This window comes from Saimiri boliviensis, chromosome 11 (assembly GCF_048565385.1).
Source record: "Saimiri boliviensis isolate mSaiBol1 chromosome 11, mSaiBol1.pri, whole genome shotgun sequence".
In the NCBI taxonomy this organism is placed as follows: domain Eukaryota; kingdom Metazoa; phylum Chordata; class Mammalia; order Primates; family Cebidae; genus Saimiri; species Saimiri boliviensis.
The window spans coordinates 30067136-30081085 of record NC_133459.1 but is presented as its reverse complement, the minus strand read 5'-3'; the positions used below and the strand labels follow the sequence as shown (position 1 = coordinate 30081085).

Sequence of the window (13950 nt, the reverse complement as noted above, 5' to 3'; positions counted from 1 at the left end):
TATTTTTAGTAGAGATGGGGTTTCACCATGTTGGCCAGGATGGTCTCGATCTCTTGACCTCGTGATCCACCTGCCTCAGCCTCCCAAAGTGCTGGGATTACAGGCTTGAGCCACCGCGCCCGGCCCTCTTTTGTTGACAGTGTCCCATGGGATGTCTTTGGCTGGGGACAAGTCCATCAGTGCATAAGAGCCAGCTCACACCAGCTAGCAAGAGCAAATTTACTAAAGTTTCAGGCATTTTGCAAGCTGGTTGTTGAACAGTCATTGTTAAAAATTAAATTGTATGCCGGGCACAGAGGCTCACACCAGTAATCCCAGCACTTTGGGAAGGTGAGGTAAGAGGAGGATTACCTGAGGCCAGGAGTTCCAGACCAGCCCGGGCAAAACAGCAAGACATACATCTCTAAAAATCGTAATACCAGCTTTGCGAAGTGGCACTATCGTAGCCAATGGAGTTTATCTGAGGCTTGATTATTGCTAATTGAAAACTTTTTTCTTTCTTTCTTTTTCTTTCTTTTTTTTTTTTTTTTTTTTTTTTTTTTTTTTTTTTTTTTTTTTTGAGACGGAGTTTCGCCCTTTTTACCCAGGCTGGAGTGCAATGGCACGATCTCGGCTCACCACAACCTCCACCTCCTGGGTTCAGGCAATTCTCCTGCCTCAGCCTCCTGAGTAGCTGGGATTACAGGCACGCGCCACCATGCTTAGCTAATTTTTTGCACCATTAGTAGAGATGGGGTTTCACCATGTTGACCAGGATGGTCTCCATCTCTTGACCTCGTGATCCACCCGCCTCGGCCTCCCAAAGTGCTGGGATTACAGGCTTGAGCCACTGCGCCCGGCCTTTTTTTTTTTTTTAATAGAAATGGGGTGTCACCATGTTGGCCAGGCTGACCCGAGGTGATCCACCCATCTGGGCCTCCCAAAGTGAAAACTTTTTTCAATACCCCACCATGACAACTTGAAATATAGTCAGCACTGGTAATTTTTGACAGTCTCTACAGAGACTGAAATAAAAAAAAAATCATAATACTAGGCTGCGCAACATAGTGAGACTCTGTCTCTACAAAAAACTTTAAACATTAGCGGGGTGCGGTGGTGCATGTCTGTATTCTCAGCTACTCAGGAGGCTGAGGTGAAAGGATTGCTTGAGCCCAGGTGGTCAAGGCTGCAGTGAGTGAGCCATGATCATGCCATTGCACTCCAGCCTGGATGACAGAGTGAGACCCTGTCTCCCCTCGACCAAAAAAAAAAATCATAATCATAAAAAATTTTAAATTGTATACATTTACAATTAAGTAAATTATGTTTAAACAAAGATAATATTAAAATCATCACTTCCTGATTAGTTTACTATATTTCAGTATTATCTTTTCTTTTTTTTTTTTTATAAAGACAAGGTTTCACCATGTGGGTCAGGCTGGTCTTGAACTCCTGACCTCAGGTGATCGACCTGCCTCAGCCTCCCAAAGTGCTGAGATTACAGGCGTGAGCCACCACGCCTGGCCAGTATTGTCTATTCTCTTGAGGTTACCTACATCTATTTATTTATTTGTTTATTTATTTATTTTTGAGACAGAGTCTTGCTCTATCACCCAGGTTGGAGTGCAGTGGCACCATCTTGGCTCACTGCAACCTCTGCTTCCCAGGTTCAAGCAATTTTCCTACCTCAGCCTCCCAAGTAGCTGGGATTACAGGCGCATGCCACTATGCCAGGCTAAGTTTTGTATTTTTAGTAGAGACGGGGTTTCACCATGTTGGCCAGGCTGGTCTCAAACACCCGACCTCAAGTGATTCACCCACCTCGGCCTCCTAAAGTGCTGGGATTACAGGTGTGAGCTCCTAAGCCCAGCCCTACATCTGTTATTACCTGTATAGTGGAACTATGATATAATGGTGTGCTTCTGCACACCTCTTCCTAACTCTTGGCTCTATGACACCATGACAGCAGCCCAGTAGTTCAAGGCTGCAGTGAGCCATGATCACCCCACTGCATTGCAGCCTGGGTGACAGAGTGAGACCCTGTCTCAAAAAAAAAGGAGTTTGTATAGTGTGTCATTTGTAAGTTAAGTTGTGTGCTACACAGCCTTTATTTATTTTTTTGAGACAGAGTCTCACTCTGTCACCTAGGCTGGAGTGCAGTGGTGCAATCTCAGCTCACTGCAACCTCCATCTCCCAGGTTCAAGAGATTCTCTTCTGCTTCAGCCTCCTGAGTAGCTGGGATTACAGGTGTGTATCACAATGCCCAGCTGATTTTTGTATTTTCAGTAAAGATGGGGTTTTACTATGTTGGCCAGGCTGGTCTCTAACTCTTGACTTCAAGCCATCTGCCTGCCTTGGCCTTTCAAAGTGCTGGGATTGCAGGCATAAACCACCTTGCCCATACTACACAGCCTTTATTATATCAGCAAAATTTATAATAAATATATGTCCATGTATAACCTACATATTTGGATTTTTGAGAAACCAGTTGTCAAGTATTATTGTCCAGCAAACCACTGGGCAAATTCAAGTTTAATAAAGTCTTTTCAAAGCACATTTCTTTCTTTTTTTTTTTTTTTTGAGACGGAGTTTCACTCTTGTTACCCAGGCTGGAGTGCAATGGCGCGATCTCGGCTCACCGCAACCTCCACCCCCTGGCAATTCTCCTGCCTCAGCCTCCTGAGTAACTGGGATTACAGGCACGCGCCACCATGCCCAGCTAATTTTTTGCACCTTTAGTAGAGACGGGGTTTCACCATGTTGACCAGGATGGTCTCGATCTCTTGACCTCGTGATCCACCCGCCTCAGCCTCCCAAAGTGCTGGGATTACAGGCTTGAGTCACCGTGCCCGGCTTCAAAGCACATTTCTTATCAGGGAAGCCATCTCCAGTAGGGGATGTATTTTCAGGATAGAGAGACAAACAACCTCAAGCTTCTACTGGGGACACTCCAGGACACATGTAGCTCCATGGCTTTGTAGTCTGTCATATTAAAAAATGACAATAAAACCAACACATTCAGGGGGTTTGTGGCACTCTCTTAACTTTGATGTTTTCTAATTCAAGTGCTTTACATAAGGCGATTTGACTACAGGTAACAGAAACTGTCTCAGGCTTACGGAAAGAAAAAGCAGGCGTTATCATAAGCATTGGGGGAGCAGTTGTGGCCCTCTGTGGAGCTGGATGGCTTCTGGAGCTCAGCACTCACCCCTCCTCACTGCTTCATTCTTCTCTATCCCTGTGGATAGCTTTCTGCTTCTTTTCTTCTTTGCAAACAGCGGTGAATGTAAAGGCAGCTGCTTTACAGTTCCCAAGATTACCTGTTCTCAGTTCAGGGGCCAGCCCCACCCGATGGAATGCAGATCCTCAGGCCCCAGACAAAGGACCTGACGGGCCTGCTTGGATCATGTAGGCATTCCTGGGTCAGGCAGTCATGGCCGGGAAGCTGGAGGGGCAAGAGTTGAAGCAAACAAACATGGCCTCAGGGGCCACGCCTAGTGGGGAGCAGCAACTCTCTGAGAAGGAGGGAGTGGGGCATGGGCCAGGCAAGGCTCCTGAAGGTTTTTTCCTTTGTTTGTTTGTTTGTTTAAACCAGAGTATTCCTGAGTTTATTTGGGGGCACAGCCCAGTGAGGGCCATGTACCTAGAAGAAGGTGTTGGGCCTCTTGGTGAAGCGTGGCTTGTGCTGATGGGCAGGACCCAGTGGGGCAGCGGGAACTTGATCTTGGAGTCGTGAAACTGCTTGACCACAGGCCGGTAGCACCTGCTGGCCTCGATCTCCTCCACCTTCATGATCTGGACGGAGTGGGCCCAGGTGAGGTGCCAGGTACCCATGTCTCGGTAGGACTGGATGAGAGCACCCTGGGTGGTCAGGTCTGGTATTCCTGGTACATGTGGGTTCTGCTGCAGGAGTCATAGCACAGCCAGATGCTGAAGTACTTCACCTGCAGGGGGAACTTCTCTAACACCTGCCCACAGCAGACAATCTTCCCTGAAGACATCTTCATCTTTTTTTTTTTTTTCAAAGATGGGGTTTCACCATGATGGCCAGGCTGGTCTTGAACTCCTGACCTCAGGTGATCCACCCACCTCGGCCTCCCAAAGTGCTAGGATTACAGGTGTGAAGCCACCACACCCGGCCCATCTTCATCTTTAACTGAGATACCAAGTGCCAGAAGCGGGACTTGGCAACGACATGATTAGTCACAAAGATTCCCATGCAGCAAAGGGGCGGTGTGTGGCATTTGGGGTGTACTCTGGTAGTGTGCCCGAGGCCTTCATGCAGTCCTCTCTGCATGCTCGCCGCCACACAGTGCCACTCGCAAAAGGAGAAGGTTTATAATATTGAACTAAGTCATGAATGAGGCCTGCTGCCTGCCCAGAACGCACTGCCAGAGCAGGGTTCCACGTCTTCCAAATATTGTGATTGTAGTAAAAGAAACTCATCTCTGTTCCTCCAGCCAAGTGACTATCCTGGGGACACCCGGGACTGACCATGGACCCCAGTCAAAAACTGCTACATCATAATCATCGTTTTTCATCATTCCACAGAGGACCTGAGCTCCTCAGGGCAGACCCTGGAACCACCGGTTCCCTTGCAGAGCCTGACATGCCCGGGACAGACACAACAGCAGCAGACAGAGCATGCTGTCTGCAGCAGATTAAAATCCCAGCTTCCTCTCCTACTAGCTAGTAGTCTTGGTAAAGTGACTTAACTTTTCTGTGCCTCGGTTTCCTTATCTATAAAATGGGGATAAAAAATATTACCTACTTCTCTGGTAATATGACAAAGCAAGAAAAAAAATTACCTACTTCATTGGTGCAAGGTCTTTTAGGCTGACTGACAGCCCATGGATGCCATATTAACCTCTGTGACCTGCAACGACACTCCAAATGAGTTCCTGGAAAATCTAAAGTAACTGGAAGACCATGAGAAGAGGAAGAAATGATCAACCACTGCGGTGCCTGCTTAACTTTAAGATATTCTCTATTGTTCTTATTCCAGCCTCAACTGACAAGGCCGTAGGACTTTGAAACCAACACTGGCCAACCTCCTGACTCCACACCCTAGGACCCCCTCCCAGCTTGGGACTCCACACCCTACTGTCCCCTCCCAGCTTGCAAAAAAACGCCCTAAAGTTACTTCTGTAACTTTCCACTGCTTACCCCAAACCTATAAAACCAACTCCTACCCCTCTGCCCTCGGCTGACGCCCTTTTCGGCCTCAGCCTGCCTGCACCCGGGGGGAATAAACAGTCATGTTTCTCACACAAAGCCTGTTTGGGCGTCTCTTCATTCAGAGTGTGCGTTTTAACAATAGGGTTGTGGGGATTAAATGAGTTAGTATTTATAAAGTGTTGGAACAGTGCCTGGCACATGGTAAATGCTCAAGGGTTAGGGATTATTATTATTATTGGCATCTTATCCTCAGCTGGGTCCCTGTAGGCTGGCTGCAGAGTGGGTGAAAGAGCTGGCATTGCCCTCTCTGCTATCCTCCACCACCAGCCCAGCAGGTAGGCTAGTGTGCATATCGGGGAGGGACTGTGTGGAACAAGAGGGTGGAGGAGACCCTGGCAGCCCGAGGGAGAGGTGAGTATAATGGCCTTGTACCCTGGTGGGATGCCTGGACCCGCCCAGCTGGGAGGAACTCTGGCTGTAGGTGAGGTTCCATGGTACTGGGGCTGACGTGACTGTATGTGCCTGGGGTGGAGGGATGGGTATGCCCTCAGTGGTGATGGGTCTAGGGATGTGAATGTTTGTTCCTGGTTGAGTGTGTCTCTCTAGCAGGATGGCGTCTGTGGGATTGTGAGTCCTCAAGGGAATGGTTGGAATGTGTTAGGAGCAGGGTGTGAAACCAGTCTGTGCAGTCAGAGACCTCAGAAGGGCCTCACTCTTGGTTTAATGATCTGCTGTCTTCATCTTGAAATTCTGTTTTTTGAAATGGAGTCTCACTCTGTCTCCCAGGCATTCCTAGATCAGTCAGTGCAACAGCACAATCTCAGCTCACTGCAACCTCCACCTCCTGGGTTCAAGCAATTCTCCTGCCTCAGCCTCCTGAATAGCTGGGATTACAACACACCACTATGCTCGGCTAATTTTTGTATTTTTAGTAGAGACGGGGTTTCACCATGTTGACCAGGATGGTCTCGATCTCTTGACCTTGTGATCCACCCGCCTCGGCCTCCCAAAGTGCTGGGATTACAGGTTTGAGCCACCGTGCCCAGCCTCTTCTTTTTTTTTAAGATGAGTTTCTCTTGTTGCCCAGGCTGGAGTGCAATAGCACGATCTTGGCTCACAGCAGCCTCTGCCTCCTGGGTTCAAGTGATTCTCCTGCCTCAGCCTCCCAAAGTACTGGGATTACAGGTGTGAGCCACCACGTCCGGCCTTGTAGCCAGTTCTATGTAGGGGCTGTGTGTGGCTGTGCCTGGATGTGGGTGAGGTCCTCTGTGGTTGATGTGTCTGTGCCTGTGCATGTCTCAGACGTCTCTTCTGGACTTGGAAACCAGAAAACCATGGTCTCTGAAGGGGTTTCAGGAACTAAGAGACAAACCTTACCTTGTCCTCACCCCAGACACAGGGGAAAGCTCTGTCCTCAGTTCCTCCCTGTATGTCCCAGCCCAATCTCATGCCCCTGCACCTGGACCTCTTTGTCATGGCAAAATCCCAACCCCCTTATCTGCTGCTCCTGTCCGACTGCACCCCTATGCTGTCTTTGTGGGAAAGATGAGATGGTTAACTGGAGACTTGTGAGATTAAAAAGTCCTGAGGAGTGTGCAGGACAGGCAGAGGGAGAAAAGGAAAGGGAACACAGGCGGCTGAGCTCCCACTGTGTTTTATTTCCCCACCTCGAAGGGAGAGGAAGGGAGAGGGGCCATCTCCCTGCTCCCCAGGCAAGGCTACTCCCTGTACTTTCTATCAGAGCTTCCTGTGAGGAGAAGCTGGAAGAGATGGTCAGCAGTCCCTGACTCTGTCCCCTAACCCATTCTGGGACCCTGGACAACTGGTCTCCCCACCTCCAGCCTGTTTCCCCATCTATAAACCAAAAAAGTTGGAAGTTATGATCCCGAAGGTCCCTTCGGCACTCCCACCTGACTCTTGGTTTTCTATGCTATCTTTGGCAACCACTGCACAATGGGACTGTGGCCCTCACCCTGAGCCAGCCACAGGCCTCTGCCCCAGTCTCTGATGCCAGGTGCAGTCACCGGCTCCCGGGTCTGGGCACATCTAGTCCCATTAGACAGATGGAGAAAGTGTGGCCCTGGGAGGGGACAACACCCACTGACTTATTGGCAGAGCACAGGGTCAACCAAGTCTTCCTATCAACCCTCCCTCCAAGGCTCGGTTGCTGCAGCCACCATGGCTGGCTCTGAACTGTAAGCGAGACGTTCTCTCGGGAAACTCAGCATCCACAGCCCCATCTCCAGTCCTATAATTCCACCAGACACAAATGAGAAAGGGCGTTCATCTCTCATTGTACTGATGGAGAAACTAAGACCCAGAGAGATGCAGTGGGTACTCCAGATCATTTAGCCAGGAGTGTCCGGGCTCCAATCTTGTGGTTCCCCCAAAACACACTTCTTCTCTTCCCAACCCCCTCTTAAAGACCCCAATCCCTGCTAAGCATCCAGAGGCTCTAGAATCTGAGGGCTCTCTCTGGGCCTCTCCCCAACCCAAGAGACCCAGAGCAAGACCACTGTGTCTGTGTGCGGTAAGGCTGGGTGGGTGGTGCCAGTTCCCAGGGACTGAAAGACAGCCCCAAGAGGGGCACTGCTTGCTCTTTGCAAGTTGCCGGGACCCCACACCCACCCCTTCCCACCCGGGCTGCAGAAAAGACATGCGAAGTGAGGTAGTAGGGACGGGATAGCAGGCAGGGTTAAGATAGTCAGGCCTGCTGGAGGCCCAGAGAGCAGAGCTTCCATTCTTTAAACTGGCCTCCCCGGACCCTCCAGGACCATATTAAGTGTGTTCCAAGACCCTTCCTGGCTTCCACCAGTGAAGCTCCCTTTTATCTCTTGCACTTCCACCTAAGATACTGTGTTCTTTTGAGACTGTGTCACTCTGCTGCCCAGGCCGGAGTGCAGTGGCATAATCATGGCTCACTGCAACCTCAACCTGGGCTCAAGTGATGATTTCCCTCAGCCTCCCAAGCAGCTGCGACTACAGGCACATGCACCATGCCTAGCTAATTATTTAATTTTTTTGTAGAGCTGTACTTTGTTGCCCAGGCTGGTCTCAAACTCCTGGCTCAAGCGATCCTCCCATCTCAGTGTCACGAAGTGTGGGAATGATAGGCATAAGCCACCACACCCAGCCTAAGAATTTGTTTGAAGATAGGATTTTATGGAGTGAAAACAGCTCTCAAACCACAGCCATAGACTCACATTACTTAGGAGGACAAAGAGCTTTCGAGGATAAGAGGTTTGTCCCAGGTAGCACAGCAAGGCACTGAGGGAGCCCTAGCGGGACCCACACTCCTGTCTCCCAGCTGCCCTTCCTTCTTCTCAAGACTGCCTTTCGGCTCCTCCCCTAAGCAGGGCCTGGGTGAGGAGGCTTCATGAAGGCTCAGTGGGGGGCCAAGTCTGGGGTTCAATTGACAAACTCTGAGAGCAGACCTGTTTTCGATGGAGGCTTATGCTATGCCCTGGGAAGAAAGAGAGATGAATAAGGCACAGCACCTACCCTCTGCAAGCTCCCCATCTGTGCCTGAATATGAGAGAGTGGGTTCCCACAGAGCTAATTCTAGACACCTCCCACTTCACTCAGTTCTCATTTTCCTCCACTATGATCCCTCAGTCTTACTGTTCTGCCTTTCTTCTGATGTTGCTATCCTCCTCCCTCGTTTCCTTCCACCTGTCCTCTCCCTCACACATTACTCTCAAATTTTATTTTTATTTTTATTTTTATAAAGACAGGGTTTCACCATGGTGGTCAGCTGGTCTTGAACTCCCGACCTCAGGTGATTCGCCCGCCTTGGCCTCCAAAGTGCTTGGATTACAGGCGTGAGCCACCACGCCCGGCCCTCACACATTACTCTTATCCCACCCTATTTTACAACCGGTAGACTCAGGAAAAGAGTGTAGCTCACATGGCCGGGCGCGGTGGCTCAAGCCTGTAAACCCAGCACTTTGGGAGGCCGAGGCGGGTGGATCACGAGGTCAAGAGATCGAGACCATCCTGGTCAACATGGTGAAACCCTGTCTCTACTAAAAATACAAAAAATTAGCTGGGCATGGTGGTGCATGCCTATAATCCCAGCTACTCAGGAGGCTGAGGCAGGAGAATTGCCTGAACCCAGGAGGCGGAGGTTGCGGTGAGCCGAGATCGTGCCATTGCACTCCAGCCTGGGTAACAAGAGCGAAACTCCGTCTCAAAAAAAAAAAAAGAGTGTAGCTCACATGAGGAAGAAGGCAGGACAGGCAGTCATGGCTCAGCTGGACTGAGCGGCTACGCTTCTCCTTCCGGGGAAGGGGTGCAGTGGTATCTGCTGCTGACACATGCCTCCAAGGCACTCAGCCCTGCCGGTGCAGCAGGACACACTGCAGACAAAGCCTCTCAGACACCAAGTTTGTGAAGGAAATGGCTTTTTATTCAGCCGGGAGTCTCGGCAGACTCGCATCTCAAGAACCAAGCTTGCTGACTAGAAAATCCTGGCCTCTTTTAAAGGCTCACAGTCTTAGAGGGTACATGTGAGAGGGTCGGGATCGATGAGGTAAGCGAGGGGTACCTTAGGTGGGGTCTAATCATGATTAAGCAAGAACAATGCTTTCCAGGGAAGATTCCTCCACACCATGCCTGGGAGCTATAGACAGGATAGGAACTGGGGCAGGGGAAGGGGGCGGGGTAGATTGTTCCTTCATCTTTCACCTCCAGGTTCCTCTAGTGGCACCCGTTTTGTCTCCTCCGCTGACCTTGTGCCTTCTATTTTCAACTTTCAACTTCTCCTTTTGAAATGCAAGGCTAAGGGGAACTGGTCTTAGAAGCTTAAGAAGAAGGGGGCAACCTAATTCTAGGACTGACATCTAATCTTCACGCTCATCTTGCAGGAAGGTAAGGAAGGAGAAGTGATCCCAGCCTCCAGATGGAAAGATCAAGGCCCAGAGAAGGTCAGTGGTGGTTGGAGGCCTGAGGTCACACAGCAGCCAAGTCTGAAGTCATTAGTCAAGATGACCTTGACTAGCCACCCCACCTCCACTTCCCTACCCCACCACGACTCTGGGAGATCTGTTGTCCTGTGAGGGAAAGGGGCTCCAGGCTGGGCTGCATCTGAAGCTTCTAGATCCACAGACATCACTTCTTGGGCTATCCATCCTTGAATTAGCTCCAAAATCCACCTTCCTTTCTTTTCCCAGGACCCCATACCCTGCTCCCAGAATCCTCTGCCTCAGCTAAGACATAGGGATTAAGAGAATGGAGCTAAAGGGCACGGCTCATAGTCCTGGCTGCCCTAGCCAGGCATCTGCCCCCACTGTGGGTCCCTCGGTGATTCCTGGGGACTCAGGCAACACCTGTTCCCAGAGCTCCCCTTCTCCTAGAAATAGAAAATAGCTCTGGGCATCATTATGTGCCAGGATCTACTCTAAGCACTTGGTATGTGTTAGCTCACTGTACCCTCAGAGGAAGCAACTGAGGCAGAGAGGGTGAGTAATCTGCCTGCACAGACGGTAAGTGATTAAGGCAGGACTTAAACTCAGAAATCTGATTTCAGGGACTTTTTCTTTCTTTTTTTTTTTTTTTTTTTTGAGACGGAGTCTTGCTCTGTCACCTAGGCTAGAGTACAGTGGCACAATCTTGGCTCACTGTAGCCTCCAGCTCCTGGGTTCAAGTGATTCTCTTGCCTTAGCTCCCCAAGCAGCTGGGATTACAGGCATACACCAATTAGCTGGCATGCCCAGCTAATTTTTGTATTTTTAGTAGAGATAGGGTTTCATCATGTTGGCCAGGCTGGTCTCGAACTCCTGGCCTCAAGTGATCCGCCTGCCTTAGCCTCCCAAAGTGCTAGGATTAGACCTGGCTCAGAGATTTTTAACCACTGTATCAGAGGCCTCCAGTCCCCTGATATCTACTCTCTCTCTTTTCTAGAGTAAAAAGCAGTCCAGAATAATCACCATATCTCCTAGTCTCACTTGCATCTAGATGCACCTGGGAGAGAAGAGATGTGCAGTGGCCACACCATGCCTTTAATTAGGAGTGTGTCCTCCCGCTTTCCCCTTCTCTCTGTTGCAGTGTGGGCATAGGTGAGCCCTGCTGGACTGTGCAGATTGAACAGCTGCCATAGCCTCTTAACCAATATCTCCAGTGCAGCCTCCACACAGCAGACAGGGAACTCTTCCCATAACACAAATCAGATCATGAAGGTCGCCTACCTGAAACCCCCCATGGCTCTCGACTGCTTTCAGAAGGAAGTCCAGACTTCTGGATGATGGGCAAGATCTCCTGTTTGCCCTACACTATCTTTCCATTCTCGTCACTTGCCATTTTTATCTTCTGCCGTCACCTGAGGGCAATCATCAGGAAAAATCTCATCCTCTCTCACCGAATCCTTCTCCTCTGCCTCCCCAATTCCCGTCCTCACATCTAGTGGACTCCGATGTGCCTATCCTTCAAGATCCAGCCCAGCTGGGCATGATGGCTCACGCCTGTAAATCCAAGCACTTTGGAGGCCAAGGTGGGCGGATCACCTGAGGTCAGGAGTTCAAGACCAGCCTGACCAACACGGTGAAACTCTGTCTTTATTTAAAAAGAAAAAAAGAAAGAAAGAAAGAAAGTCCCAGCTCAAAGACTGCCTCCTGTATGAGGTCTTTCCTGCCTTTTCTGGCAGAGTGGGGGGCTCCCTTCTCCGGTCTTCCATGGTATAGGGACAGCCCTATGTGACAGTAATAGCCTTTCGGTATTGTCATAGTCTGTAGACAAGTATACGTCTCCCATCCCTCTATGAGGGCAGGGACCAAGTCTAGGTCATCTGTTGATTATCCGTACTCAGTATGAGGCCAGGCATTAAACTAGTGACAGTCAAGTTCAATGAGGAATTGACAGCAAGAGAAAATGTGTGTGTGCACATACATGGGTATGAATGGCCTGATCTGGCTAGAGGCCCAGGCCAAGGAGACAGAGGACATCTAAAAATAGCCCCACCCCCAGGCCCCAGACCAGGCCTGGTGCCCAGATAAACTGATCTTGGGTGAGGGGGCAGGGGCCCAGAATGGACAGGTAGAGACTGAAGACTGAAGAAGAGCCCTCTGGGGTCCGTTAGCAGAGGCAGATGGGCCTTGCCTGATTATTGGCAGGTGGACCTGGTGGTCAGATGTCAGCGATCCTCAGGGACCAGTTAATATTTCAGGCTGGGACTGAGCATCACCTGCTTCCTTGGCCCCACTTATAGGGCAAAGGGGAGCCTGCCAGCCTACCCACTAATGGCAAGGCAAAGACACTGGAAAAGTTTGTCCTCTCTCAGCTCTGGCCCCACCTCACCCTCTCCCCTACTTGGAAGTTCCTTTCCTGAACCACTGACTGCCAAGCTTGAAGGACTGAAGAGATCATCTGGCCCAACCGCCTACCACAGAGTTGGGAAAACTGAAGAAAAGACACTGGCCCAAGATCGCAGAGAAGGCAGGGTGAACAATGTCACAGGGAGAGCCAGTGTAGAATAAAGGGTAAGCCATGCAAGCTCTAGAGCCTGTCTGCCTGAATCCAAATCCTGGCTCTCATCTGTAAATCAGGGATGAGAATCATAGCTACCTCACTAGGTTTTCGTCAGGGTTACATGAGGTGAAAGACAAAAAGCTACTGAGTCCAGTGAAGTGCTCAGGAAGTGCTATATCGATGTTAGTGACATATTGTGCACCACGCTCATAGCACACAAAGCTTCTTTGTACCCACAATCTTGCTTATTCTCTCAAAGGTTAGACATTATTATCCTTATCACACAGAGGAAGCAGGCACAGAGAGACTGACTCGTCCAAGTCCACGCAAGTGTAATGTCTCCCAACTTTCTTTGGTGGTATTTATACCTTCTCTTCCTTTCCGCGGACAGATCATAAACTGACTCACCAGCGGTTGGAGAAGATTCAATAACCAGATATATACGAGCCTATGACTACTGGGCTGTTATTTATTTATTTTTGAGGCAGAGTCTTGCTCTGTTGCCCAGGCTGGGGTGCAATGGCGTGATCTTGGCTCACTGCAACCTCCACCTCTCAGGTTCAAGCGGTTCTCCTGTCTCAGCCTCTCAAGTATCTGGAATTGCAGGTACCCACCACCATGCCAGGCTAATTTTTGTATTTTTAGAGACAGGGTTTCACCATGTTGCTAGGGTGGTCTTGAATTTCTGACCTCAAGTGATCCACCCGCCTTGGCCTCGCAAAGCTAGAATTACAGGTGTGGCCTGGGCTGTTTTTGCTCCTGCACTGAGTGATCCCATTCTGAGAAAGACAGCCTGCTTCATCTGACTTTAATCTGACTTTATCTCTTCCCGACTCTGATCTCATCCCTCTAACCTCATGGTCCTAACACTGCCAACCTTTACAAGGAGAAATCTCTCACCCTGGGCTGCAGTTCTGGTCACCCCCCAGCCCACCCAGTCCTTCCTGCAAATGGGCTCCTTCCTTTTTCTATCTAATGCCTTTCTTTACTACAGAGTCCTGGGTTGCTGTCCCATCAGCCCACACCAGATAACTCCTAAGATCTCAGCCCAAGCCAGGCTGACAGTGTTGGCTCTGTACTTGCTTCCTGGAACACTCCCTGCCAGCCACCCTGCCATGGCTTGCCAGCTTTCCTCACCCAGTGACAACAGTGGTCATCTGTGTCCACACCAACCAGGCTCATTAGGCCTCTGGGGGCTGGTTGAATCCTTCCAGAATCTCCGGTAAGCTGTTCCTGAATAGAATGCACTATGAGGCATGACTACTGAACCATCCGTTTGGTGCCCAGAGAGGGGATGGAGACCAGGCCACATGGCACACAAACATGCTTGA

General features: G+C 49.9%; 2 pseudogenes; one reads left to right on the top strand and one right to left on the bottom strand.

Moving 5' to 3' along the window:
- The first annotated feature begins 420 nt into the window (after nt 1–420).
- On the top strand, nt 421–501 carry LOC120366294 (U4 spliceosomal RNA; annotated as a pseudogene).
- Nucleotides 502–3623: 3122 nt separating this feature from the next.
- On the bottom strand, nt 3624–4277 carry LOC101040172 (large ribosomal subunit protein eL20 pseudogene; annotated as a pseudogene).
- Between the last annotated feature and the right edge of the window lie 9673 nt (nt 4278–13950).